The sequence below is a fragment of the Alexandromys fortis genome, unplaced genomic scaffold (assembly GCF_014885135.2).
Source record: "Alexandromys fortis isolate MF-2015 unplaced genomic scaffold, M_Fortis_MF-2015_v1.1 scaffold_7, whole genome shotgun sequence".
In the NCBI taxonomy this organism is placed as follows: Eukaryota; Metazoa; Chordata; class Mammalia; order Rodentia; family Cricetidae; genus Alexandromys; species Alexandromys fortis.
Genome location: NW_026067920.1, coordinates 489,915 through 517,261, shown reverse-complemented (window position 1 = coordinate 517,261; position 27,347 = coordinate 489,915). Strand labels below are relative to the sequence as shown.

General features: G+C 42.1%; 1 protein-coding gene across 3 annotated transcripts in view; it reads left to right on the top strand.

The window, feature by feature from the left end:
- Nucleotides 1–27,347, top strand: part of Stx18 (syntaxin 18) — a 104,244-nt gene that overhangs the window by 11,778 nt on the left and 65,119 nt on the right. The window contains exon 1 of one of the 3 annotated variants that reach the window (XM_050141373.1): nt 23,034–23,156. The exons of the other annotated variants lie outside the window; for them this stretch is intronic. The gene's annotated coding sequence lies outside the window, so the exon portion shown is untranslated. Of the gene's footprint in view, nt 1–23,033; nt 23,157–27,347 lie in introns of those variants that run through there. 3 annotated transcript variants of the gene reach the window in all.

Below are 27,347 nucleotides of genomic sequence, written 5' to 3'. Positions count from 1 at the left end.
GTTCAGATTCTCTTAACCTGTCCAAGAAAATCACCCACAAATGTTGCACTGACCTCTTAGTTTCCTAGCTGCCATAAAACAACAAGCCTTAGCAGTAGCTGGTGTTACTGAGCACTTACCCTGCCTGGCCTTGCGTAGCAACTTCGTTGACTGTCCTGCAAGCCGAGGTCTATACTGTGAATAAGATGGGGTTCAGAAGGTCAAGCCACCTCCCTGCCTGATGTCCCTAGCACTAAAGATGTGAGGAGTGACAAAAGGGCGCCTCGTCCTGGCTGGCATGCTGCATTTGCAGGCTCTGAAGTGGACATTTTTTTCCTGGTGGAAGCTGCACTCTGTTTTCATTGCCTTATGAGCCTTTTGGGCCTCTGGGCTCTGCTCCTTGACCTTAGGATTATGATGTGGCCTATAAGTCACTTAAATTTTAAGTAACTTGACTAGTTGGGGTTTTTGTGAGGGGGCAGAGATAAAACTACTACTGCTGAACCAAGCTTTTTGGGGGGATTTTTAAACTCCCTCTTCCCTCTCCTGTCTTCCTTACTGGCTCTTTTTTGAAACAGTTGTCTCATGATGAATGTATTTCTTATAGATAATATTGATGTTAATGTATGCTTTGGGGGAATAGGAAAAAACTTCAGTATTAGTGAAATCACTGAATTAAACTCAGTTTATAGGGCATAGACACAAGAAAATATGATTCTGCTTTTCATTGAGCAATGCTGGATGCTGAGATAGTGTTTTAGAATTGCCTAGTGAAGCAAGGGACCTGCTATTTTGCCATTGGGTGTGGACTTCCTCCAGGGAAGGACCCTAAGGTGGGGGAGGAAGCTGACTACTGCTCAGGGCCTTGTTTAGGAGACACTTAGCTGAGAGCCTCTAGTAGCTGGGGCAAGAGATTCTCAATCCTGAAGGCTCAGATTTTACACTAGCATTAACATTGTTGGGGCTGGGTGTGGTGTCTTGTACATTGTGGATACCCAGAAAATAGCAGCTCCTTCAGTGTCCTTTTATGTGCATTAAGAATAAGGAAGCCACTTGGGTTGTGTGCTGGGATAAGGTTAAGAAAACCGTCAATTTCCTAGAATCTAAAGGAGGCATTTATTTAGCCAGTGATGATGAAGCATCTCTGATTGGCCACATGTATGGTTTTGGCCTCGAGAACCCAGCAGAGGAATATGAGAGTAAACAAGTATACACAGTGACTCTGTCAGAAAGCCAAAGTCATCTTAGGTAAACTCTTGAGGTGCCTGTAAGTGATTAGGAACCCTTGACAGGGGAACTTTGAGGACGGATTCAGGGAGCAAGAGATTACGTCTGAAGTTAAAAGGCAGCTTTGGGGAAGAGATGACTTGAGTAGGTCTCTTAAAGACCCGTACATTGTCCACATGTGGGAATGGCAAGAAGAGAGACTAGGAATGATTGTAGACACCAAGGTGGACACTCGGGATGGCAGCTCGGACTGAGTAAAGCTCAGCTTACACAGGTAGAGGATGAGTAGGCCAGCGATTTGCCGAATATCCCTTGGCCTTTGGGGTCCCACTCTTCCTAGCCCTACTACCTTTGTTCAGGATGCTGATCTTAATGGATAGCATGCCAGGATGCCCTTGCTCCCTGGCTTCTGGTCGGGGTTCACAGGGAGAGGTTCCAGTGGGATATTAGAAGTCTGAATGAGAGGAGCTGGTTTGGCACTTGGGAACTGGCTTTGCATCCACAGCTCATGATTCCACTAGGTGTCTGCTCACCACCTAGAGCCTTCCCTGTGTGTGTCAAACATCTTGTATATCAGGATGAATTTAGCCAGTGGGGTGATGCCAGCCAGCCAGCCATGCTCAGTGCTGCATTTTAGTCCTACTCAAAGTGACCCTAGGAGACAATGACAAGGGAAACCCCATGAGTAGCACTTTGGACAATTCATCTCTGCCTCTCTCTTTAAGGTGAGTTTTGTTTGATCTCTGTTTTTCTCCCTTCTTTTCTAGTTCAGCATTGCAGAAGAAAATCAAGTGTTTTTGGCTTCAGTGTGCTTTTTCTCAGTGATGTGGCAGTTTATACTTTTCTTCCAAATACAACCTGAAAGGTTAGAGGTGGTAAATGGTTCCATGGCACACTGACTATAAATATGAGCTGAAATGGAATCTGTAAGCCATTATCAGATTCCAAATCAAGCTGCTGTGGCCTTCTCCAGTTTTTGTTTCAGTGAAAGTGTGTTTTCATTCTGTCAGTGGACAGTTCACACACCTACTATTAAAAGAACATTCACAGTGAATACTTGATGTGAAGGAGACTAGTTAAATACTTGAGCTCCAAGGGATTCCATTAAAGTAATAAGGAAATTACATTTAATTTTGAATAGAAGACAGATTTTTAATGCCATTGCCATTAAGCATTTATCATCTACACACACACACACACACACACACACACACACGACACTGGTTTTGTGAGTGAATTCCTGAAGCACAGTTGGTCTTTATATAGGTAGAAAGGAAATATTCCTGACGAATGCTTGGTTTGATGTCACCTTCTTAACAGTGGAGAAAACCCTGCTTCTCCAAAGAATAGAATGTGATGGTTGGTTGGAAACTTTTGGAGTTACAGCTTTTAGCTCTACCTCCTGAATAAGAAAAAAAAGCATATAAATGAGTCCCCAGATGAAGGCGTGGTGGGGTACTTCATCGGCCTAATTGATTCCAGACACGAGCTGTGATTTGTAAGCAAGCAGTGACAAGAGGAAGTGAAATCAAAATTAAATTAAGGGTAGGAAGGGAAGAAAGAGCCATGAGAAAGAGGTGATGAATTTTCTACAAGCTTCTAAGTACATGCCTGTGAGTAAGCAGTTGGACGCCTGCAGCCGTGCCTCGGTTATGTCAGAAGGTGAGATCTGGAAACGCCTCAGTCCCCTAACAGACCCCTGTCTTGTTTAAGAAATCTGTCTTGATGCTCATTGGTTGGTGTGTTTTAGTGAGTTCAGGTGCTTGTTTCGGGACCACGTCACTGCCCAGTGGCATAACGTCATCTCCTATGAAGCACAGGACAGGGTGTTTGGAGGACAGCCTTTTCCACTTATAGTTTGACATTTTGACATTGTTGTAGCTCATATAAATAAATGTCTAGGAACCAGCTGTCCTCGTGTGTGTAGTTGACTCACTTATTTCCCCCTTTCCTGGCCATCCCTGTCTTCTTAGTGACCAGGCCCTAGAGGACAGGCAGTCCCTTTGTCCCACTTCCTGTACACATAGAGCACATGGCTCTCAGCACCTATCTGGAAGTGAAAGAAGTGAATTAGCCACCAGGTTTTCTCTCATTGTGGCCATGTGGGTTCAGGACCTGGCCACCTGGAACTGGAGCCTGTGGAATGGCATTGGGCCCATTGTCTCTCTGGAGTCGGGTCATTTTCATCTCCTTCATTCCTCCCTCCCTCCCTTCCTCAAAGCCCTCCAGTATTGCCCGTTTCCCACAGGACAAGCTCTCAGCTACTTATCTGGTATCTGGAAGGCTTTTCAAAACTAGCTGCATTGGTTGAGTCCCATGCTTCTCTGATGGTCCTACCAGCTCCAACCAAATTACCCTGTTCATAATCCCGTCTGCCATCTTGTCCCGTGCAGGGCTGCAGCTCTTTCTCCTCTGCGGGCCACTCACTCTCCTCTGCTTTCTCAGAGACTTAGTCTAGTTAACACTGGTCTCCTGAGTTCGAACCCACAGCTGCCTGCTTTTTTTTTAAAGTGAGAAATTCCTTCTGGCCTATGACACCTTTTCTGGTCTAATGCTGCTTTCTGTTATTTATTGGTCACACAAACTTAGCTTTCAGGTGAAACTAGGGAACTACTACTGTGTGGATCCTGCATCGTATTATTTGCTTTGGGCCATAGCAGATGGAAGGGGAGAGGTTAGGACTCCATCTTCATGTTTTTCTTTCCTTTAAGAGGATGTAAACATCTAATGGTCCTTATGGCTCCTTTTATGGCCAGAGCCTAACACAGAGTCTCAAAGTCTAGCACAGAGTCTGGCCTATAGTAAGGTTTCCTTATATGGTTCTGGAATAGATGACTCAAAGGCATTCCCCAGATATTTGTTTATTGTTTGAACCAGCAGAGATAAGTTCCCCCTTGAAAGCCACAAATGCCCATTTTTCTTTTCTTTTCCAGCCCCAGCAGTCCTTCCTGCAGCATATCCCCATTGCCTGCCTGGTGTTCAGACTGAAATTTAAATCAGTTTTCTGTCCTCCTCTCTGGGAGATTGGAGAGTAATTCAGTCAGGTCCTCACTAGTAGCCCTCCAGCACATCAGACTGCCTCCAGCGGGAGCTTCTCAGATTCGCTTATCCCAGAGGCCTCTCCTGTTCTTCATGAAACCATTTCTGTGGTTGCTAAAGAAGCAATCATTTGTGTTTGCTTTTAATTTTAATTCCAACTCTTCATAAAACTTAGTTCTTTTTATAATTCTACCAAAGGGTAACTCTACAAAGGCCTGATGGACCCTGTCAGGAATGGGAAGCTTTCTCTTGAAATCTCTTTCTCCTATTTGGAGTATGCTGTTGGGTGCCTTCCCGTCCCTCCAATCTTGTCAGGTCTAACCTGGGATCTATTCTCCCCTCTTAGTGTTTGGTGTGTGTGTGTGTGTGTGTGTGTGTGTGTGTGTGTGTGTGTGTATAGTATGTACCTTAATTTTCTTCTCACAAACACTAACTTACATTATCAAGAGTCTTATAGTTACAAATTACAGAGACCCAATGCAAATTAGCTTAGATGATCAAAAGATTGATATTACCAAATGGATTCAGTTGACCTAACGATATCACCACAAGGAGAGTTTTCTTTGTTCCCTCTAGTCTGCTTTTCAATATTGGTACTTCTTTGTTGTCATTTTTGTTTCTATACTCCTTTTTTTTTAAAAAAAAAAAAAACTATCTTAAAAGATAGGTTCTTTCTATGTAGTTCTAGCTGTCCTAGAAGTCACCATGCCAGCTTCAAACTCACAGAGATCTGCCTACCTCTGCTTCCTAAGTACTGGGATTAAAGGCATACACCACCATGCCTGGCACCATAGACATTTTTATTCTACTTTAAAACCACAAATATTAGCTTTGAGACCTTCTTAAAAGTCTCCATAAGTGGGGCTGGAGAGATGGCTCAGAGGTTAAGAGCATTGCCTGCTCTTCCAAAGGTCCTGAGTTCAATTCCCAGCAACCACATAGTGGCTCACAACCATCTGCAATGGGGTCTGGTGCCCTCTTCTGGCCTGCAGGCATACACACAGACAGACTATTGTATACATAATAAATAAATAATTTTTTTTTAAAAAAAAGTCTCCATAAGCCCTTGCTTTGTGGTAGCCAAACAGGAGCGGCTGTGTCCTTGTAGCACCCACACAGGTGCTGGGGCTCAGCTAGTTGAGTCAGAGGCCTATCTAAAGCGCAGGACTCCAGAGGAAATGGATAGAATGTGGGGGGCGGGCTTCTTAGCTCACAGCTTTTCAGTGGCAGGGCATCATTGCTGAGTGCTGGGGAGGAGGTTTCCAAAGGAAACGTGAGAGCCCTTCAGAAGGAGCAGTGCATAATGGTGGCCCGAAAGAACTGCCTTGCATTCAAAGTTGTGCCCTCTACCTGTGTTAGATACATTGTTAGTTCACTCAGTACTGAAAGTGCCTCTGAGAACCAGGTTTTCCTCTCTTACTGTTTGAGCACTGTTTGAGCATCCACTGTTAGTCTGGCAGACAAACACGAGTAAGATCATCTCTGATTTTAAGAACTCTGATTTTAATGAAAAGTCAGACAGGTATTAAGGTTGATAACAAAAGTCTGTTCTAAGTGCTGCCACTACAATGGCAGATAGTGAGGTGCTCACACAGGAGAGACGACTTTTTAGCTTGACGTTAAAGGGTACCACAAGATACTCCCAATTGTGAGAGGAACAGATTTCTCCTGAAGACCTCTGTGAACTATCAGGCATTTCTATCAGGGGACTGATGCGGTCAGATAGTTAGAAGCTCATTCTGCTGGTACTTGTGAGTCAGGCTGGCAGCAAGGATGATGACCTAGTCAGCCATCACAGTAACAAATCTAGGCAGACTCAGTAGGGACTTGAATTAAATCCACACCCGGAGGGACAGAAAACAGTCAAGACATGTTTGACAGGACGTAAGCTCCATTAGATTCAGGAGATGACAATGTTAAAGATGTCATTGAGGCTTAGTTGGAGTTAGAGGTGATTAAGTGGGTGCTTATATTTTGTGCTGTTATCTGAGGTACATGGCTAACAATCAAGTGCACATTGATCAGATAGCTGCAAAGACATACATGTACTGCAAACCTGTTTTCAATGCCAGGGACAAAGACCCAGGTGTCATGCATGTAAATGGAGACTGAGACTTTGGAGAGTGAAGAAAAGGCTCTGAGGTTAATCCTGGGGAAAGACATTCAAGAGGTCATCAGAGCATAGGCAACCCGAAGCATCAACTCTGGAGAAGGCAGGAATGTGGTGGGTCCTCCACTTAACATGTAGGTTAGTTTTGCTTACCTTGAACTCACAGAGATTCGCCTACCTTTGTCTCCTGAGTACTGCAATTAAAGGCATACACCACCACTGCCTGGTAGGTTAGTTCTTGATGAAGGTGGTGTCACCGAAGATGGCTTATAGTCTAAGGATAATGGCAAGGATCCTCTGTTCCTGGAGAGTGATCTGTGGCTAAATAACTTATTAGCCCTACTTTCCTCCTTGGTAATAGGTGAGGAAAGTAGTTTTGAAATGAGGGGATTAAAATGAATAAAGGGCTTTGAAAGTGCTCAGCCTAGACAGTAGATGTGGGCCGCTCTGCATATGTACATTCCTGTCTCTGCACTGGCCCATCAAACTAAGTGTAGAAGTAGCTTATTGCACTTAAATATATTTGTCTCAGAAAACTGGGGCTTTCTGTGCAATATGCAAGTGCCCGACACCATGAAGGTTTTTCAGATAATTTATTGGGTTGTTTTTTTCTGCTGGTTATTAGTTTGACCTCAAGCTTAGATGTGACTTTCTTTTGTTTCTTCTGCATTTTACATATTTTTGATTGCTCCTAATACATTGTGTATAGTTTCTTGTCTTCTTCCCTACCCTCCTTCCTTCTCTTGCTCCTTTCTTCCCTCCCTTTTCAGTGTCCTTTGTCAGAACCTTTCCTAAAACTGGCATGCTCCATTAGTTGCCCACACTGGGCAGTTTGTGGTGTATTACTTCAGTCAGGCTACTTTCCTCATGCATCTGTAGAAGTTGGCAGTAGTTTCGAGTCTTCTCCATCAGGGCCTGGAATCTGAACTTGCTGTCTTTTCTTCCTCTTCCGTTTTCCCAAGTCAATGTCTTGAACCACTGGCTGCATCTATGTGCCCACAATAACATAAGTAGTATGAAGCTGGAATCTGATTTAAAGGAGAATATTGAACCAAGTTCATTAAGTTTTGGTCTTTTTTTGAGCCTAGATTAAAATAGAATGGTATTCAGAGTGTGAATATGTTGCTGGATCCCTAACACTCATTGAGCCTGGCATCGTGTGTGTTCATTTTTCAGTAACTGGGTGGGTCACTTTTTTATTTATTATGAACACAAACACTGATGCTAACAGCTGACATGTGAAAGGAAAGAAGGCGCTGGTGATGAAAACCATTTAATGATTAGTGAGGAAACAAATATTGTTTAATGAAAATAAAAACCATGTCGAAAGGGCCTAATGCTGACTTTTGGAAATATAAGCATGTTGCGGTCTTTTGTGTACCCTCTGTCCTGTACAGTAGATATTGTTTAAAATTGCTTGGGAACTGGAGCTTGCAATTGTGAGCCTGGAATGTCCTGCAGATAATTAAGTTGTGGTCAGGCTTTGGAAAAATAAAAAGTTCTCGAACTATGATTTTATAAACATGCTACAATAACATTTCTTTATATTTAACAGTTTCTTATAGAAAGTTGATACTCTCATGAGGCATTGATTAAAGGTAAAACATCAAGAAAGAAAAAATATTAAATTAAAACTTCACTTAGGATGTTGACAGTTGGCTTGTAATATTAAACAGATGTGTATGTTCCTGGGGATAGTCTTCCTTCTGAACTGAATTGCTAAGTTGTATTTTTTTTAATGACAACTACAAATTTTTGATCAGTTAATAATTTTAAATACCCGTTCTACAATCTTCAGTATCTAACTTCATCTGTAGTTTGAGCCTTCTCAATGATATAATGACTGGTGAGACCTTTGCTGCCTCTTCTAAAGCCTTTCATTTTCTCAACTCCCCCATCCCAAAACTTAGCCCAGCTCTTCTGATTTCATGATGCATTCTTGGAGATTGATTCCTTGAAATAATTTTAGGATCATTGGGTGGAATTCTACCCTGGCAGATTTATGTCTGTAGTTTCCTCCCATGTAAGCTTTGCTTTGGCATTTGAGCACACAAGCTGACCTACATTGTGGTATTGTGTTTGTGTGGTCAATTGTAAAGGCTTCATAATATGTCTGTAGAGCCAGCCATGCAGATCAACCCATACCCCCACGCTGTGGGGCCAAAGAAACGCCAGAGAGGGGACCTAGTGGAAACCCGGCCAGGAGTGAAGGAGATGCAGTAAACTCTTTTGCTTAGGAGGCCTTCGCCCTTGCACTCTCTAAGGCCAGAGTCTAGCAAGGGCAGTGGACCTGGCTAGAATAAGTGTGGGTTAGATAGGTGGGTGAGTTCCATTCTATGGCATGAGGTGAAAAATACTTTGTGACGTTATAGTCTTCCGCTCTTTTTGCATGATTAGATAAACTCTGGGTTGCTGTGTTTAGGCTAATGTCAAATTTAAATGTAGACAGCATTTTTGTTGTGCAGTCCTTGATATGCACGCATCTTAAGTTTTCTGAAAGGTGTCTGGTTACACTGGACAGAGCTTTGGGGCCTTGGGTACACTTATTTATCTTGGAACCATATATTGTTTGCACAGTCTTCTTTGAGAAATCAGGGTTTTGTTGTTCGTTTTTTCCTCTGCAGATTGTATTTGGAAAGCTCTGATTTGGGGACTTAAGTATATGGGAGATATTTTTAGTAAGCACAAAGGCTTTCTAGACTATCTAACAAAGCAAAATAAAACAAAAAAATTATTTTGTAATAAGAAATGTATTTTGCTTCAAAAATAATGGATTCTCCTTATTGGCTTGTTACTTTAGTGTGACTGTTCTGTATGTATGTGGGCATGTATATGTTGTCCATGTGTGTGTATGGAGAATGTATTTTTGTGTGTGTTGTCTTTACAATTTAATTCAATCTGCCAGGTTTTCCCGGAAGTGAGAACATTGATTAACTGTACCCTTTTGAAAAGACCTGCAACTTTGGGCTATGTACAAAAAATAAATTTATAATTTATTGCTCTTGAAAGAGCCACCCAGTTTTAACTTAAGACTCTGAAAGGCGATAAAATGTATCATTAAGGGGTTGTGTGTACTGTTTTTCCCCCTAATCTTTATACTGCTTCTTTCCAGTTCTCTTCCAGTGTTTTGCTAGTAAGGACTAATGCAAATATTTTGGATAGTTCTCTCTAACCAGAATTGGTAATTATTAACAGATTTAAGTAGAAAATTCTGTTTCACTTTGCCATTCTTACTGCATCATAAGATAACTCTGTAAATGATACTCATTTATAGATATTTTGGCTTGCTCACAGATCCTAATTTCAGTATTACGCTTGACTGAGCAACAAGCTGCTGTGATCAGCTAAGGGAATTGTATTAGGCAGGCTTTATTTTCTATGTCTGTATAGTTTACAGTGTCTTCCACCCCTCAGAGAAGTAAGCTTTAAGAGTTGGTTTTTTAGTTTTCAAATTTAATAATCTTAACACAGGGCAAAGGAAAGCAAGAAGTTTCTCAGAGCAGATGACGATTTCTTACTTGCATTTTGAGACTCACACGCTACCATCTCTCACCATCTTGTTTGGTCCTCCCTCTTCCTCACATAGCATTTGCATCTTTCCAGCTGCTTTGCAGATAGTAAAGTAGGTGTGTTAAGAAAGAGGGGTTGCATTGCTCCTGCCCCAGGATAGGAGTGCTTGGGTCTCTTCAATTGGAACAGGAAGGTACTTATTGGTCCCTAGTGGCCTGAAGTGGGAACTGCATCTCTTGAAATTTTCATTAGAACCCTTTGTGAGTTTGATTGGAAAGACAGAAGTTAATAATTGTAGCTAGGTTATTTTATTGAAAATGCTCTTTGAGTTACAGCTGCAGTAGCTTTCCTGCCTGGGCTTAGGTGAAGTTTCTTTGAAAGCTTGGGCACTAGATTTCCACCTGTCCTTTAAGCCACTTAGGACTTGAAGGGACAGTTTGAATAGTGTGTGCTAAGAAGGTTGAGGAGTTCTGGTGGAACTCGTCTTTGTCGTCTTTTTGTCAGGTTTATCTTACTTAATTTTCATGAAAATGATGTGTTTGTTACTGTGGTCACACTGTGATTAAGCTTTGGCTGATGTAGAATATTTTATTGTCCCTGTCCTGGAAAATTATAGCAGTTTTTATGAGAAGTGGTTTGTGGGTTCACACAGCCCACTCGGAGTGCCACTTACTATAATTCTCTTCTAAAAGAACCATAAAACATCATGTAAATTGTTTAAAAAGGGAAAGGTTTTTTCTGAGAAAGACGAAACATCTCTCCAGGCTTCCTTTTGTTTCTTACTGCAAGCTTCACAACTTAGCTCAGTTTATCTGGAGTGGGAAAGTCAGCAGATAGAGCGTGTGGTCCGAGCCGGCGAGGCTATGAGCTGCAGCTGCTCAGCTCTAAGTCAGTGTTGATGTAGTATAAAGACCTGCTTTCTGTGACTTTGGGTGAAGCTAAGGAAAAAGAGCAATGAAGTGATATATAAAAAGGAATTTAAAAAATTTTTTAAAGCTCTCAGTACTCACATAAGGAAGCCGTGTGCTCATAATCTCCATTAAGATGTGATTTTTGGTAGTCAGTCTTGTGAGGCACGTATTGAAATTCACATGTAGGCTGACCTAAAGAAGCTCTTGTCCCTTGGTAGTTTCTCCATGCCAGTTGGCTTGCTTTGTTCAGTTTATGTGCAGCGTATGAAGAAAGCATAAAACGGCACAATCACAAGGCCAAAGTTCTGTCATGGTTTTGTACAAATGCCTTATTCTGATCCTATCTTGGTTTGAGCATGAGCTTACAGCGAGCAAGGGCGGAAATTGGGAATGGTTTTCTATGGCAGTTACATGCCGCTCTGCTTCTAGTCATTCCACACAGGTCGGTCTACGCTGAGCAAATCGGTATAAGACAGTCTGTGTACATGGGAAACGGGAAATCGGGGAAGGTGTTAGTTTTCAGTGAAGATACAACTTATGGTAGATTTAATTTTAGAGCCACTCCCTGAGTCTGTGTAAGGTCATTATACTTGCAAGGACTTCTTTTAGAGGCAGGATTGATCCATCTGTAGCCACAGAAACAGTCACCTCTAAAATATGCCTCAATTCAAATCAGTCTTGTTAAAATGCCCATTATCTGTGCCTTAGAAACTGTCTAATTTTGTGGCTAGAAGAAGTGCCTGTTAATCGCATTTCTGTGTCTGACCAGGAGTGCTGGTGAGACCACCAAATGTGGCTGTGAGTCTTTTTCTGTCTTCCGCCCGAAAACTTCCTGTGTGCATGTGATCTCATAAAGAATAGCAACCTAGGATGTATTCTGTGAACATAATTCCCTTTTTCTGTAAAAACTGAACACACACAAACCCACCTTCCTAATATGTAAACCTTTAAGACTATTCCATAGTCTGTACTTTCTATTTTCACTTTTCTGCTTTTAGGGCATGTCTACTCAATCACTATGGCGACAGAAGCAAATTTGGGGACTAGAAAGTGAATCTGTAATTGGAGTGGAGAATGAAAAAAAGAAATGATGCTTCTCATGTCATGATATGGATAGAAAAGCCACAAGGAATGCACAGACTGGCTACAAGATGGTCCTCAATGTCTGTTTTTCCCAGCGTTGTCTGACAGGGTCGGGGGCCCCTTGCCCAAGATGTTCTCTTGAGAAGCCTGTCTGTGTTTCAGCCCACCGAGCAAAGCATTTCAGCCAGGGCTGGACATCCATGCCAATTTCTACAGGGACCTGGAACCTCTCTACATTAGAGAGTGCTCTTAGGGGGCTATGCGGCGCTGTGGGATGACTTCATGGTTGTCCTGGAGGATAAAGAGTGCTGTTTGTGAGGGGCCCTTTTTTAGACTAGGAAGTAGTTTTGCTTGTTTTATTTTAGGACAGACAAAATTCCTAATCATTCTAAAGAACCATACACAAAGGTTTATTAAAGAATATGCTTTGCTTTCTAAGTTGTCCGACTAGAAGATAACCACATCAATGTTGCTAACCACTTGTGTCCAGAAGAATGTTTATTTATTCTTTTTTGTTTGTTTTTCACTTGAGTCATCTAAGAAGTATTTTTCATGGACTTTGAGTGATGCCAACTCATTTATCAAATTGTAACATTTGTATGTGAAAATCTTCATCATAAGACAATTTCCGCCAGAAAAGAGGCATGCTCTTTGAATTCCGCCCCCCAAAACTGCAACTTCAGAAAATATGTAAGAGATGTAGCAATTAACCTACATGCAGGTTTCTAATACTAGAAAATGGGCAGCTAGTTACATTCAAAGACAGGATCTGATGGGCCCAAATTGCTTAAAACAGCACAGTTACTGAAGATCTTCCCTAGGGAGCTTGAGAAACCATTTAACAGATGAAAGTACATTCTGAAAAGTCTGACCTTACAGGCAATCATAAAATGAATCAAAACAGTGCTTTTTTTCCCCCTGAAATGTACAGAGCCCATCTGTGTCTAATCCAGTAATTATAGACTGTGTTCAATTACCTTTTCAAACTTGGAGCAGACTGGAGACTAGGCAGTGAACAAACATAGGGTTTTGTCTAGACCTCAATTGACCACAGTCTAAAACGTGAATTTATATCTAATTTTATTTTTTGTTTGGTTTGATAGTTCTTAGAGGATTCATTTTGCTACTTGGTGTTTCACCCTCTTGATCTCAGACACCGCCTTTTCTCCTCACAAAAGCTTTTGTATCGCTGTGCCTTAGCTTTACAGAGGTTTAGTTTGTGAGCACTCACTGCTGCTGCAAATCAATAATCTGCGCTGGAGAGAAGGCTACACTGGGCTGGGGGAGGGGATTTTGCCAGCGAGTAGCATTTTTTAAAATAGCCCTTTAGATGTGTTGCTGCTGACTGTAACTCTTTGTTGTATGCTAGGAAAAAAATAATTTTTCTTAAACATAAAACCTCTTGGTAATTTTCTGTTGCTGTGTCCATTTACCATTTTCAAAAATACATGGAGACTGCCAAAAGAAATCTCTTCTATCCAGTGGTACAGGTTTTGTGTACATTCATTTTATTGTGTTTGCAGACTTTGTTAGAAGATGCACTTCCAACCCTTAAGTAAACCAGCTTATGATATAATAAATCAGATTGTTACATTTTGTCCAGGAGCCTTAACAATTCAAGTTTTTTTTTCAAATGCAAAACAAAAGATGACCACGACCTTGTGGTGTCATGACCTCTTCCTTGTTGATTAGTGCTGCTTCTCTCCTGCCAGTAGTGTTACAGGCAATTGTTTTGGGGCAGTATCATTGCATACCAGTGGGAATTCTTCCAGAGACTTTAGGACCACTTCTAGTATATTATTTTTAGGTAGCTGTGTTCCTTTAGAACGCACCCTCTTTGGGAACGGTTAAGCACCGACACAAGGGAGAGACTAATTGTACTTGGTTGCATAGATGCACTTTCTGGTGTCACCTGAGAAAATGATAACCTATCACAAATCGTGAGGGCCTTCTCCAGAGTAGGGCGAGCTGTATGCCTAGAACACGTGACACCGTGCTTCCTCTGTCTCCTTCCTGGCCCCCATTCTGTGGCAGTGTTGACACAATATTACTGGAGACTTCCTGACAGGAACTGGAGAGACACTTGGGATCTTCCACCACCCATCCTTACCTCTTTAGAGAGCAGTTTCTGTGCCCATCTGTCCACTGATCCAGCTCCTCCCTAGCCCCTGCATTCATTGCCTAATGTGAGAACTCGCTTGGTTGTGTGGGTTTCATATTAGCTGATTAACCCTGCTCAGGCAGCTCCCTTTAGATCATTGTGTGTTCTCCCATTATATCACAACTCCAACACAATGCCTGGCTTGTAGCAAGCACTCTGCTATTATTGACTGAGTAGAGACAAAATGGATCTTCCATTAAATTCTTAGTATTAAAAGGTCATAGTGAAGGGTCCTTAAAGTTAATACAAATCATATCTGAATGATACTTAAGTTCACACTCTTTCTGTAGCCCAAATCCAAAGATAGAGCTTTATTTCCCTCTCTTAATTTTTAAGTGATAATTTTAAAATGAGTTTTGTCTGTGGAATCTCAGTTTTTCCTTAAAGCTTCCCTGCCTGTTGCTGTGCTGACTCCTGGACAGCTTATGGCAGGTTATATGTTTGCCTCACCTGCAGTGAGAAAACCAAGAAACAGTTCTGCTTTGCACATCTGCAAGCCTTCCTGATTTCCCTGGAAACGTTACAGGGATAATAGAATTGAGCACTTACTACTTGAAAGATGCTGTTTAATGTGGTGATGTCATAATGCAGAAGCCCTGGCCTTTGTGATTGGGAAGTGTGAGATTAGTGGTGATGTCTCCTCTGTGACAACCTCACGCTCTGTCCTTGCATATTTGCTGTCCCCACCTTGGTCATCAGTGACATGACTTTCCTACTCTCAGGTTGGGGGGGAAAGAAACCATGTTCATATAAAGGTGGTGAAGGAGCAGTAGTCTAAACAGCCCATAGTTCTCCAGACCCAACATTCTTTTCTGTTGGCTGTCAGTTTAAAGTGTAGAATGATTTCTTTTAGACCAAACTTTGGGGTTTTAGAGACTTACAGTGTGTCATATTTAGTAATACATTTAAGGACTGAAAATACTCCTTTCTTAAAAAAAAATACTCCTTTCTTGTGATCTGTATACTGGGGAATGTGGCCCCTAAAACCAGCCAATACACCTTTAGAGCCAGCAATAGAGAGGGCCATAGTCATTAGACCCAAGGCAGGTGAGGAGGTGGGGAGGTGCATCTGGATATGTCAGTGAAGGCTGAAGTCTCCAGCAGTTGCCTGCATGTCTTCAAACCCTATCCCTCTGTCTTTTGATCCTGACTCTCCCCTGGCTAGAGGAAGGGAAGAGCTGTTTCTGGGATACTCGGGCCTGCCTGGGACAAAGCTGAGGTTGGAGACCCAGATCATAGCACAGGTGTAGGCGTCTCTAATCCATACAGAGCTTGGTTTCCAGGTTTGCTGGTGATAGTTCCAGATCTCCTGTCTCTCATCTTCTCTTGGTCTTTGAGAAGTCTTAAGATTTTTTTTTTAGACTTTGACTGTTTCTCTTAGCAGCATCCTGAATTGGATGTATTCATCTCCATTTGATGTGTATATTATCATATTCTTGAATTGTACTCTTGAAACTAGTTGGAAAGTTTCAAGGCAAACATTTGGTTTTCTGTTAGCCCACAAATTGGGCCAGGGTTGTTCAATGATGGCCTTGTGTTGACTGAGGCAGTATCACATTTTAGTGTATTTTGTTAGCCCACAGAGCACACCAAATGTCATGTCTCACTGCGAGCAGTATTCACTAATAATAACACCAACTTCCATTTTCAGACCTAACGTGCTATCCAGAAATACAAATGTCTTGGTGAGACGCCCTGGAAATGTAGCTGTAACATGCCCTGCTGGCCCCAGTGCCAACATTAATGGTGGTTTTCCAGTGGACTTGAATGCGCCTTGGAGGACTTTCCCACAAACCTGTCAAATATGGGAAAGCCATTCTCAGTGGTATGAACTGTTGGAGTACAGGCTTCTTGGTTTTGGAAGCTCACTTTATCTTTGACCTTAACCAGACACCTGCTGCAGATACTGCTGTGTTCCCATTGACTTTTGTGACTATTGGGTTACAATTAGGAGTCAGAATTGAATCAGGTTGTTTGGAAGCTTTCTTATGATTTTTTTTCCCTAATTGGAATTAGGAAAGAGTCATTCTTTGTGTGGAAGTCTGAATTTTAACACAGAGAGCTTAGGTGCTGGAGGTAGATATTCTCACTGTAGCATTGCAGTGAGAGACTAACGGCTGTAACGCAGAGAAAACACAGATTGGAAATCTGCATTTCTGGAGAAGGCTTTGGTATCTGACTGCAGTTGCTTTAGAGACCTAGCTGAATTGGTACCCTTTCTGTCACTGGCTCATGCAAGCCAATGATACTAAGTAGGATAATGCTGCCTCTACGGAGCATTTGCCCGTGTTTGGGGTTGTCTCTGCTTGCCTTAGGGTCTGATATTGGCATCTTGTAGGTAGCAGTCAGGGATGCTGTTAAATGTATTCTGGTATGTAAGTTTTTCCCTTAAATACAACCTTTTCCTGACCCCAGGCAAATTAACATGAAACCCCAAATCTCAGCAGAGATGAGGTTGATAAACCTGAATATTAACCCACCCTTCATATGTGATGATAGCACATAGTAACATCTTCTCTCCTCTTTTCAGAAGCTAATTACTATTAATATCTGTTCAATGGTACTAAGGATATACATAAACTAGTTGTAAGGATTAGGTTCAAGCTAACCTAGGGATATCATCAACTAGTTATAAGTGTTGCTAGTGAGTGGTCCACACTCTGGTCCCATATTTCTGATCGTCTTGCATATAGCCAATCTGGTATAAAGATAATGTCTGTTGCATGACTTTGAAAAGGTGGATTCCTATTCTTTCCATCTCAGGCTGTACTGAGCACCTGCGCAATATCCATTCCAACTTTTTAAAGGACTGGAAGTGATGCCTGTTCATAACTTGTCAGTAACACTGCTTCAGAGTTATGCCATCCACCCCAGGATTTCCTCTGAGAGTGACATTCAACCCACATAGGAAAGAAACAGTTACCATTTTAAGAACAAAAAATTGTGATTTTAAAAACCAAATGTTGTACTCACAAAACAACAATAACAATGATGTCCAGGGTCTGTTAAGTGTGAGCTGGCAGACAGTGGACTTACTGGAGACTGTCAGCACACAGTGCCTTTGGTTCACCTGTCAGCTCACCTTTAGACAAGGACTAGACTTCCCTAGTAGACTCAGTAAAAGGGAAGCTTGTAGGTGATTGGAGGATACTGGAACATGAGCAAGGGGCCTTCCATTCCGCACTTAAGTGAAGAGCTATCCCAAACCATCTGCGTTTTATACAAAAGCTTCAGTGTTCTTCTAGATTCTTTTCTAAATTTTTTATTTCTAAACCATGACCTGTGGTTCTCTCTGCTTCTTCCCTCTTCTGGAACTCTGGGTAATCCAGACTGAAACTGCAGGGGATTTTGTGAGAGTGTGTGAGAAGTCATCTCCTCCTTGGCACATTTGATATTTAGTGCCCATCAGTTTTTGGAAGAATGAACAGTGATTTCCTCCAACTCTGTAGCTCTAAATATTGTCTCTTGCCCCGGACCCTCCAATTTGTAATTCCTGCTCAGACTCCTTTTACACTGTCCAATTAGAGGCATCTGTAGCTATATATATATATCTGGATGTCTGGTTAAACAGTCTGATTGCTGTGTGTCACAAATACTGGGCACATGTCTGTCTCAAGGAATATGTACTGGTTGTCTCCTCTGCTTGGAATGCGTTTGCCAGGCATCTGCATAGAGATATGCATGTGGCTGACTCTGAGCTCTGCATCAAACTTGCCCTCATTGCCAGCTTCTCAGAGGCCCTCATGACCACTGTGTTTAAAATGTAACTCAGCTCTCTTCCCAAGCTCTGCCTCAGTTTCCCCTGCCTCACCCCGTGGGTGCTTCCCCCTAACACTTAAACTCATCCAGCACTATATTAACCAATATTTTTTATTGCTGGCATTTGTTTTTTTTTTTCAAGAATAGTGTAAATTTGATTGCATAGTATGTAACCCTTTGAAATCATTCTACTTAGCCTGACTAAAGGAGTGTGTTCTTGGGAGTTCCTCAAGGATGTTTCCTTCCTGCCTTATCACACAGCAGTCTCCTGTTTATGGAGAACTGCAGTTATCTATCACCTGTGGAGTAGGCCCTGGCTGCTTTTCAACAATTTTGAATTGAGCTACTATAAATATTTGTGTGTAAGTGTTTATGTCAGCATAAAGTTTTCTTTTCTCTAGGGTTAAGGAGTGGGATTGTCAGTTCATATGGTGTTTGTTAACTTTCTGAGAATCTGCCTATAAACAAACGTCTATAGAAACATTATTTATGGTGATAAATAGTGAAAATATCCAAGGTCCATTAGCATTGACTGCTCTGACTGAATTTTTGTTTTTAGGCTGTGATATCAGGGGTTTTCAGTTTTTCCTCCCCCTTCCTGCTCTTATTGCTCTGGTTTAACTAAACTTAGAGGGCTTTGTGAAGATACATACATACAAACAAACATTATCTATCAGCAGAAAAAAATTAAGAATTGATACTTGCTACAACCTGACTGTATTTTGAAAACATGGTAAGTCCAAGATGCCAATCGCTACAGACTACACAGTGTATAAATCCATCTTATGTATGTCTAGAAGGCAAATACATAGGGAATCAGAAGTTAGAGAAAGATGTGGAGTAACTGATAATGGACATGGGGCTTTAGGGGTAGTGCAAAGGCAGTGGCTGCTTGCACTATTTGTAAATATGGTAAAGTATTAAAACATGTACTTCTAAATGAGTAGATTGTGTGCTGTGTAAAATAAATGCCAATAAATCTATTTTTTAAAAATATAACTTGCTTTCCAACATAACTGTCTTATTATGTATTCCCACCAGCAATGTATTCAATGGCACTTGCTATTGTCAGTAATTTTTATCTGTCTTTCATCTATCTGTTTGTCCATCTGTCCATCTGTCTATCTCTATGCTAGGGAGTGAGCATGTCAGGCATTACTGTCCTCCAGGATTCCCCTGGCTCTGTGTCAGCGGTCTGATGGCTGGGTGGTGCCACCTGTGCTAACAGCTCTTCCCCAGGTGCCAGGGATGCTGGCGCCTTTCATGCACCTGTTTGCCTTCTTTGTAAGCAGTCTGTTCGAATCTTCTGCTCACTTTTAAACCTAATTGCTTATCTTGGCTTGAGTGAAATACTTTAAATTTTCTGGATGTAGGTACCTTATCATATATGGGGTTTGAAATACTTTCATAGTCTCAGAATGCACTCATCCTTGCTCTTAAAGACGTTTGTTGGTCACCTGCAGGGTTCATCTGCTGACATAGTGTGCTCAGGGAGAAACTCGATGTTTAATGACTTTGCCATGCAGCAACAGATTTTTTTTTCCTGACATTTAAATGTAAACCCAATTAAGCCATTTTCTGGTTGCCGTATTTCTTTCTTCTTTCTGTCTCAGAGGGATTAGCAATCTGTGGAGATTACAGAGCTGCTGTGATGCAGGCTGACTTGGACGAGTCCCCTTCTGCTCCTAGTTTTCCACTCCCCCTTTTGACCCACGTTTCCCGACTTACGTCTTGAGCCGAAGAATCCCTCACATGCGTTTGTTCTGTGTCCTGAGTGTGCATGAAGAAGCCGCCTTGTTCTTATCTTTGGAGTGTCACATCAGTGCTACAAACTCTGCCTTCTTCCCCAAACTCGGTTGGTGACTCCGTTTTATGCTCTTGTGCCATTCCTGTGTTTTTTGCCTCAGAGAGCTTGAGTTGTTTATCCTTACTTTAGTGTTTTTCTCTTTGCCTCATTGTAAGTCGTTGACTTCCAAATATTTTTCTTCATGTATTCCCCAAAAGAATTTTAAAACAACTAGGTAACCTCTCTCACTTGAACAGGTTATAATTTCTAGCTGTAAAACAATGTATTTTGGCACAACTTGCTCACCCTTCTTCGGAATATACCCCATGGTCTTTGATGCTGCACTTGGTCACCTCTGCTGTGCATCAGGACTGGCTCTGACAGCCCTTTCCAGTTTCAGGGCCACAGCCTTGCTTTTCCCTGATGAATTTGAACTTCTGCTTCAGATCTCATCTATGTTTGTGCTGACTTGGCACTGGTCATCCTACCGGGGGTTCTATGCAGCAAAGATGGGCTTGTGAACAGAAATGAAAGTCTGGCCGACATTTATTTGGTCAGCTTTGGGATCAAAACCAGGGCCCCACACATGCTAGCAAATATGAGATTTAAAGTGTTCCTTCCAGTGGTGACCAGCAGTCTTCCAGTGCTCTGTGTTGTTTCCTCTGTAGCTATTATTGACACGGGAATCCGAACAAGCACGTGGGTTTCACTGAGGGGCCGCTCCAGGTCAGAGACAGGCTCCCTGGCTGCGCACAAGCTGAGGACAGCACACTTTTCTGGAGTCAGGTTCATTCTTAGCTTCCATGAGTTGTGGAAAGGAAAAGAAGACAATGGAATCTCACAGAATTATGGACCCAAACTGTCAGATAACAACTCATATTTTCCATTCAGTTTGTTGAATGGAGAAAAAAAAAGGGAGTCTCTGAATTGTGCAGGTTTGGTTGGTCAGTCTTTAGAGCCTTTTCTTCCTCAGCTTTAACCTGCTGCTGGGTGTCCCTTTGATGGAAGAACTGGTTTGATCCAGTACAGTGCTGTCCAAGACTGGTAAGATCTGCCTTTGTCTCCAGTGGGAGCCCAGCTGGTGTCCAGCCTGCAGGAAAGGAACCCAGTGGGGCAATGTGGGGAAGGGGGTAGAGGGGAAGGTAGCAGCAACTGTAGTTCCTAGCTGTGTCAGGAACTCACCAGTGTCTCCTCCAGGGATGCCCAGTCTCTGCCATAGGAACTGCAGCTGAAGCCTGTGCCAGGCAAAGCTGAGCACAGTTTGTTTTCTTTTGCTTTGTTTTTATACCCATTTCCACAACTCAAGGTGTGAACCTCAGTAAAAATAAATAAATAAATAAAAATTAAAAGAAATCATTGATACTGAGTATAGGAAAAACTTTCGTTATATGGTTGGATTTCAAAGTCATAAACCTTTTCAGTTTTCTTTGAAAAGATGTTGAAGAGACAGTAGTAATTTTATACTTTTATTCCTGATAGTCTTTATGCTGTGAGTTAATTTTCAAGAGCAAAAATATTCTTTACTGCAGCATTTTTATTAACTCAGGAGCCATCCCCTAATTGTCTTTCTGTTCCCTACTTTGCTTCAGGTAGCTGTTTTTTTTTTTTTCTTTTCAAGTGTTCTGCTCAGACATTTACATATCTTTGATGCTTTTATCGTAATACTGTTTTCACACAATTAGAAAGTACTGTTGGGGTTTCTTCTCTCTCACCTGTGCTGCTTTTGAGGCGTCTGGTAGGTGGATGGCTTAGTGGTGTTTCTCGTGTCAGGAGCTCTGTGTATGTGTAACATTAAGTTTGTGGTACTACGGTAAGAGATCTGGCTGCCGACGGCAACTTCCCCGCCTGCAAACAAGGGACTCTGATGCTGAGTAATACCCTGGATGTCTCTGTTTTGCTCTAGAAAATCTAACACAGATTTTCGATTGCCTTTTAAAAGGCCACCCTTCCCCAGGAAACCTTATCTTTACTTTGGCATCTGGTTTTCTGTGAAGTCATAATTTTAGATCAGAATTTCCAGCTGTGGCATCTAGTTTTATAGAGCCTGGACTAAGAATGAAAAACTTGGCTACGTGTTTCAGTGTATAAAATGAGTGTTATCTCTGTGTGTGTGAAACAGTGTGGTGGTTGTAGCTAACGATTTTAGTTTGCAGGGTTATTTTCTGATGTGCTCTAAGACTACGGACAGCTCAAAGGAATGGGCTAGATTTGCCCTTCTTCCAGTGTCCCTTGACATGTGGTATGCGCATCTCCACAAGGGAGAAAAGCATAAAATGGCAGCCTGCTAGCTGCCTTCAGTGACTCCCTCACCTCCCAGATGAGGAAACTGAGGCCTTGACTTTGTCCTGTGTGAGTGAGAAAATGGTCACTAACTGGAAGTGAAAGGAGTCGGAGTTAATCCTATTAGCAAAAATCACTGCCCTGCTGTGACAATGCAGAGGCCCTGTGCAGAGAAATCCCCCACCCAGACCCCCATGACAGCCCTGCTCAGAGGTTGCCTGTGCCTAGGACTAGGAGGGCTGGGAAACCAGTGGAACAGGAGACAGTTTGGAAGAACCTCTCAGGATTTAAAAGTGTTTTCACTCTCTACTCTCTAAATCAGCTCTTCAATTTTTATTCTAATGAATTACAAAATTAGTGGTTTGGAATACAAGAATGCCTTGATGTAGCAAATTGGTGCTCGTTACAGCAGAATTTGTCTTGCAGAGCTAGATACCTGGTTGTCTAGCAATGGAGACATGGCTCCATCATGGTTTGTGTAAGAGTGGGATGTTATGTTGCTTTTAGAAGTTTGAAGAAGTTTTTGGTGCTAAATGAAATAAGTGATTTCATTTCTGTAGAGAGTGCAGATGCACAGATTGTGGAGTAGATTTCAGAGTGCTGTCACTATGGGTTGATTTTACTTCCTAGTTCTGCATAGTTCATAAACTGTCTACCAGAAGCAGAAAATAAGGCCATAAAATTTTAAGGCAACCAAATAGACAATTTTTATAATATAAGGTTATAAAGTCACCGTAGAGTCTCTCTGAAGGTAGGCTCCTAGATGTGGCAAACATGAAGATGATGCTTGGCTATCTCTCACACAGCCACCTTGCCTCCACCCCATGCTGTGGACCCGAAGGGAGATAGCACCCATCCACACCAGGGGCAGTAAGGTGAAGCCCACAGGGCACCGTCTTAATCAGCAGTCATTTTATCTGACCAAAAACAAAAGAGTGCATAAATTTGAAAAGCCTTTCTCCGGTACTGAAAGAACATTCCTTTAGTATTTAGAGTGCCTACTAGTTAGCTGTATTGACTGGAAGGTGACATTCTGTCACTTTTAATTCTTTGCTTGATGACTGGAAATTTTCATTAATCGGCTTCCCAGAACATTCTTTTATATGGGTGACTTGACCTAATTTCTCTTACCTGGTTCTGGTTTAATGATTAAGCTGAGTTAGCCGTTAAGTAACCAATGGCTATGTAGAAGACAGTGAGTGAACACTTGGAGTCTGAGAATGTACCTTTCATCAGCCCAGGCGGAGTGCCATGTCCTCAGAGCATAGCATTGGTCAAGCAGCTGTGCAACTGAAGCTGTTTTTCTAAAAGGTAAGCTTTCCCAGAGCACACTGTGGTTTTTTTCACTCTTAGGATTCTTTGAAAAAAAAAATCTAAAAATATTTTGAAGCCCTCAATTCCACTTTATAATTTGGAATCAATAACTTCTTGCTACTGTAATTTCATCCGTTTTATACTACCCCCAGGAAAAAGCGTTTACCTCCTTCACGTTTCTTAGAGTGATTTCAGTTGGTCTCATTTTGCATTGCAATTATGGCTTTCCATTCCATGAGGTATGGCTTAGAGTTGTGTTTCAAATTTGAAATGGCTCGTGCATTAATGAAGCTACTGTTTTTCATTTGGAAGAAATGCTCTCTTAAGGAAAGTTGTTAGGGCCTGGGATGCAGCTTTAAAATGTTTGTCTTGTGACAGTTGCAAGTTATTATTCCCCAAAGAAAAAGTGGCACTTTTAGACCCTCGCTTGCCTGTTGGGCCAATTGTTTTTGATTTCTGTGCAGTCACAAGGGACTACAGAGCAGAAGGAACAGTACTGTGTAGATGAGGCTTCTAGCCGAGGCCTTGGGACAAAGGTGATGGATGTCTTACTTGAAGGAAAATCCAAGTCGGCTCAGTGCCCAGTCAGCCTCTTTCCACATCCTCTCCCTCTGCATCTCATAGAAAACCTAGGTGTTTCCTTAAAACTCAAGCTGCTCCTACTTGCCTAATTTTGGGGTTGTGAATGTATACCCATGTGGATATAAACTGGGTTTACAGCACTCGTTAAACATCATGACTTCCTGTATTTGCTGATCATTCTGTTCTGACAGTGAATGGTTGTTTTTCTTTTCTTTTCTTTTCTTTTTTTTTTTTGACTTTTTTTTCCCTGACAGCTGTTTCTTTGGAAAACTTATAAAATCTTTGATTTAGAATGGAACAATAGTATAGACAATCCAAATCATGTACTTACTTTATTATCTACTTAATGAATATTTATGAAACTTTGTGGAGTGTGAGGCAGTCTTTCCTGACGATTGGAGGTACACCAGAGATGTTAACATTATTGGTCTAATGACACAATACTATTTTGCAAAAGTAAAACATCCAATATTGAAAATTTGCTTCTTTTTGTTAAGAGTTCTTTCCACTAGGGGGAATAAAAAACAATAACAAACACTTTCAAATTTAGAAAAGACATAAATTAATTTCAAAATTTCTGGTTCCAGTGTGCACCAAGAATTCTCCTTTCTAGAAAAGAATTATTCTCTTTATTTCTTCATTAGTATTTGTAACTTTTTCTTTTAGTGCATGGGAAAGCACATTTGTGTGTAGTAATTAGTGGTCTTCTCTTTGACAGAGCTGGCAGCCTTTATATGTAAACATCTGTGAGTCCATCTGTCTGGCCCAAAGCCTGACCTCTCCTTAATGTTCTCATGCTTAGATGATAAAGTTGATATTGGTAAAATAATAATAATACAGACCTCATCCCAGGTTGAGGTTTGATGCATCTCAAGATGGGGGAGGGGTGTTGGAGGACCACACTTGAGCTTACAGCTTTTATTTGAAGCTGGTACTGCATAACAGGCAGTGCAGGCAGAGTTGGCAAGTGCTCTGCCGCCGCATCAACCGGATTTACATCCAGCTCTGGTACTTAGTTGCTAAGTACATCAAACACAGTACTGAGCCTCCTGAGCCTTGGCTTCCTGTATGTGAGCAGAGATCATGAGTCTCCTCATATGCTGTAACAACATCTAAGGTCACTATCAGAAGCAAGGACCATATGAAACTATGGCCAGTGCTCAGTGTTACATGAGTGCAAGGGATATATTTGGTATTAATTGTAGAATAGTAAAACCATTGTTGTGCCTATCATTCCAGGGCCTGGTCAGTCAATGCCAACTAAATTGAATGATTATTTCTTCTTTTAGTGTTTCTTTTTTCCTCTCACTCATAGGCATGTTACAAATCCATTAGCAATTGGAATATGTGCTCCTCTTGATAGGTTTACAGTGTTCCTGGGAATTCAGCTTGAGCTCTGAGAAGGAATTCAGGTCCAGCTATATGGGCAGAGTAGAGGCTCTCTCTCATTGTCCCTTCCTGCCTGGCTCTGAGCTGGGCATTGCCTTCTCTAATGCCTATCTTGTACCTCAGTTCTGAACCTTTGTCCTTGGAAGGTACTCTGGTTGAGATACTGATTTTATAGAATTTAATTTTATGAAAAACATAAAGACGCTTGTGATCTTGTTCTGTGTGGTTTTGGGGAACCTATTTAGTACAGGCTACTTGGCAGTCTCAAGGGTTCTTCTGCCTCCTCAACAGCTGTGAAATCACAGCTTAATCCAGCTACTTGAGACATCTCTTCTTTTTTGCATCCCAAGTTTTTAAAACTTACAGCATTTTAGTCTCTTACATGACACTGCGGCAAAATGTCACAGTAATTTCTGTTACCCCCTGCTCCCAGTGGTTCCTTGGCAAGGACAGGGTTAGGGATCAAGTGTACCTTTCTACCCACAGGTAATTGGGCAGCCTGATGAGTGTGCAGAAGCTGTTAGGTTAAAAATGGTTGGCACAAGTATCCTAGGCCTCAGCTCTCCCTCTTTAAAGGAAGATCAGAGCAAGCCCAGTGGGGGTGGAGGAGTGCAGGCATGGAACAGGAAGAGGACTGACAGGTGAGACTGAAAAGACAGTAGGCAGGCACTCTAATAAAGATCTGAGCCTGGGGCTGGCACATGAGCCAGTGATGGAGGAACTGTAGAGCTGAGTGGCCAGGTGCCTGTAGCACTAGTGTAGGAGTCAGTGATCAGATTTGAGGCCTGAGCCTGAGAGGGCAGCAATAGCCTCATAGCCTACACAGGATGGCAGGAACTCCAGAGGCAAGGTTGCCCGGGGTGCAAGACAGAGATGAGGATGTGAGAATCCCAGAGACAGGGATGAGGGATGAGGATGGAAGATCCCAGCAAGAGGTCTGAGGCCGGAGTGCCCCTATAGTTTTGGATAAGGACTGTTTTATATATGTGCCTCTTCCCTCTCTTGCCTTACTCACTATCTTGTTGCTGTTTAAGAAGTCAGCGCTTTTCTCTGTTCATAGGAGAAATCCTCCAGACTCTTGGTGCTTCCCAGTTTCAGTGGAAGATAATAGATTGTTTGTTGTTTCTTTTGGAATATAGAGAAAAGTGTGTGTGGTGGTGGTGGGGTCTTGATTTTGCAATTGTGTGTAGTAAAGAATTTTAAAGGATGGTCCTTGCTGAGGAATGTGGTTCTGTGCTAATTACCATTGCTCCTGTTGGTTTTCCCACGTACAGCTCTTCAGTGCAGGCCCAGACTGTCCCACATCTGCCATCACTTTGAATTCTCATGTGCACTCTTGACTTCCACTTTTTGTGTGTGTCATGTGACTCTTAGAAAATAATATCCTTGCATCATTTTTGTGTGACCTTCCCAAGTCACACTGTACTTGTTGGGTACTTTTCTAGTCCCTTTGCGTCTCACCCTCTGTGAGGTACATGCTGCTATTGCCCACTTCTACAAATGAGGAAACTGAGGCAAAAGTAAGCTAAGTATTGAGAATGTCCATGTACTTCATTATGTCATGTGCCATCTTGGATAGAGAACCTGGCCCCAGAATTTCTCCTTAGCCTCATTCTTGTACTGCCTGCGGTTCTCAGCTCTGGTAAAGCTGTCACCCAAGAGTTTATGGACATGGCCTTGCGGACACCAGCCATCTTCCTTTTCTTGCTTCAAGGTCAATGGCCACTGCCTCCTTGTTTTCCAGTCCACCGGTACAGTTCCTTTCTCTGCCCTCATGACACATGTGAGGCTCCTGATGGCCTTTAGCAGCTAAGGACTACAGCTTATCCAGCCTGGTGGCTCTAGCCCTGTAGGGTAGGCACTGTGAACACAGGGACTTGCCCCCTACTTGTGTATTCCAGCACAGGACCTACAGCGTTTCCACCCAGCATGGTGTGTGCTTCGTGACATCTTTGGAGGATTCCACATGTTGTTAGTTTGTATTTTGTAGCTCCCAGAGGCCTGAAAGTAGTATGGAGGATTAATTGGACGGGTCTTGTTTTGAATCCCATCATTAGTCTCTCTAAGCCTGTTTCCCTACTTGTGATGGTGTTCATGTCTGGGCATCACTGAAGAGGGAAGGAGGTGTGAATGTGTGGAGTGTGCTTTGTGGAGGACAGGCAGAGGGCTAGGTCCTTCATCTGTAAATAGGCATGTCACTCATAAGACTGGCTGTGA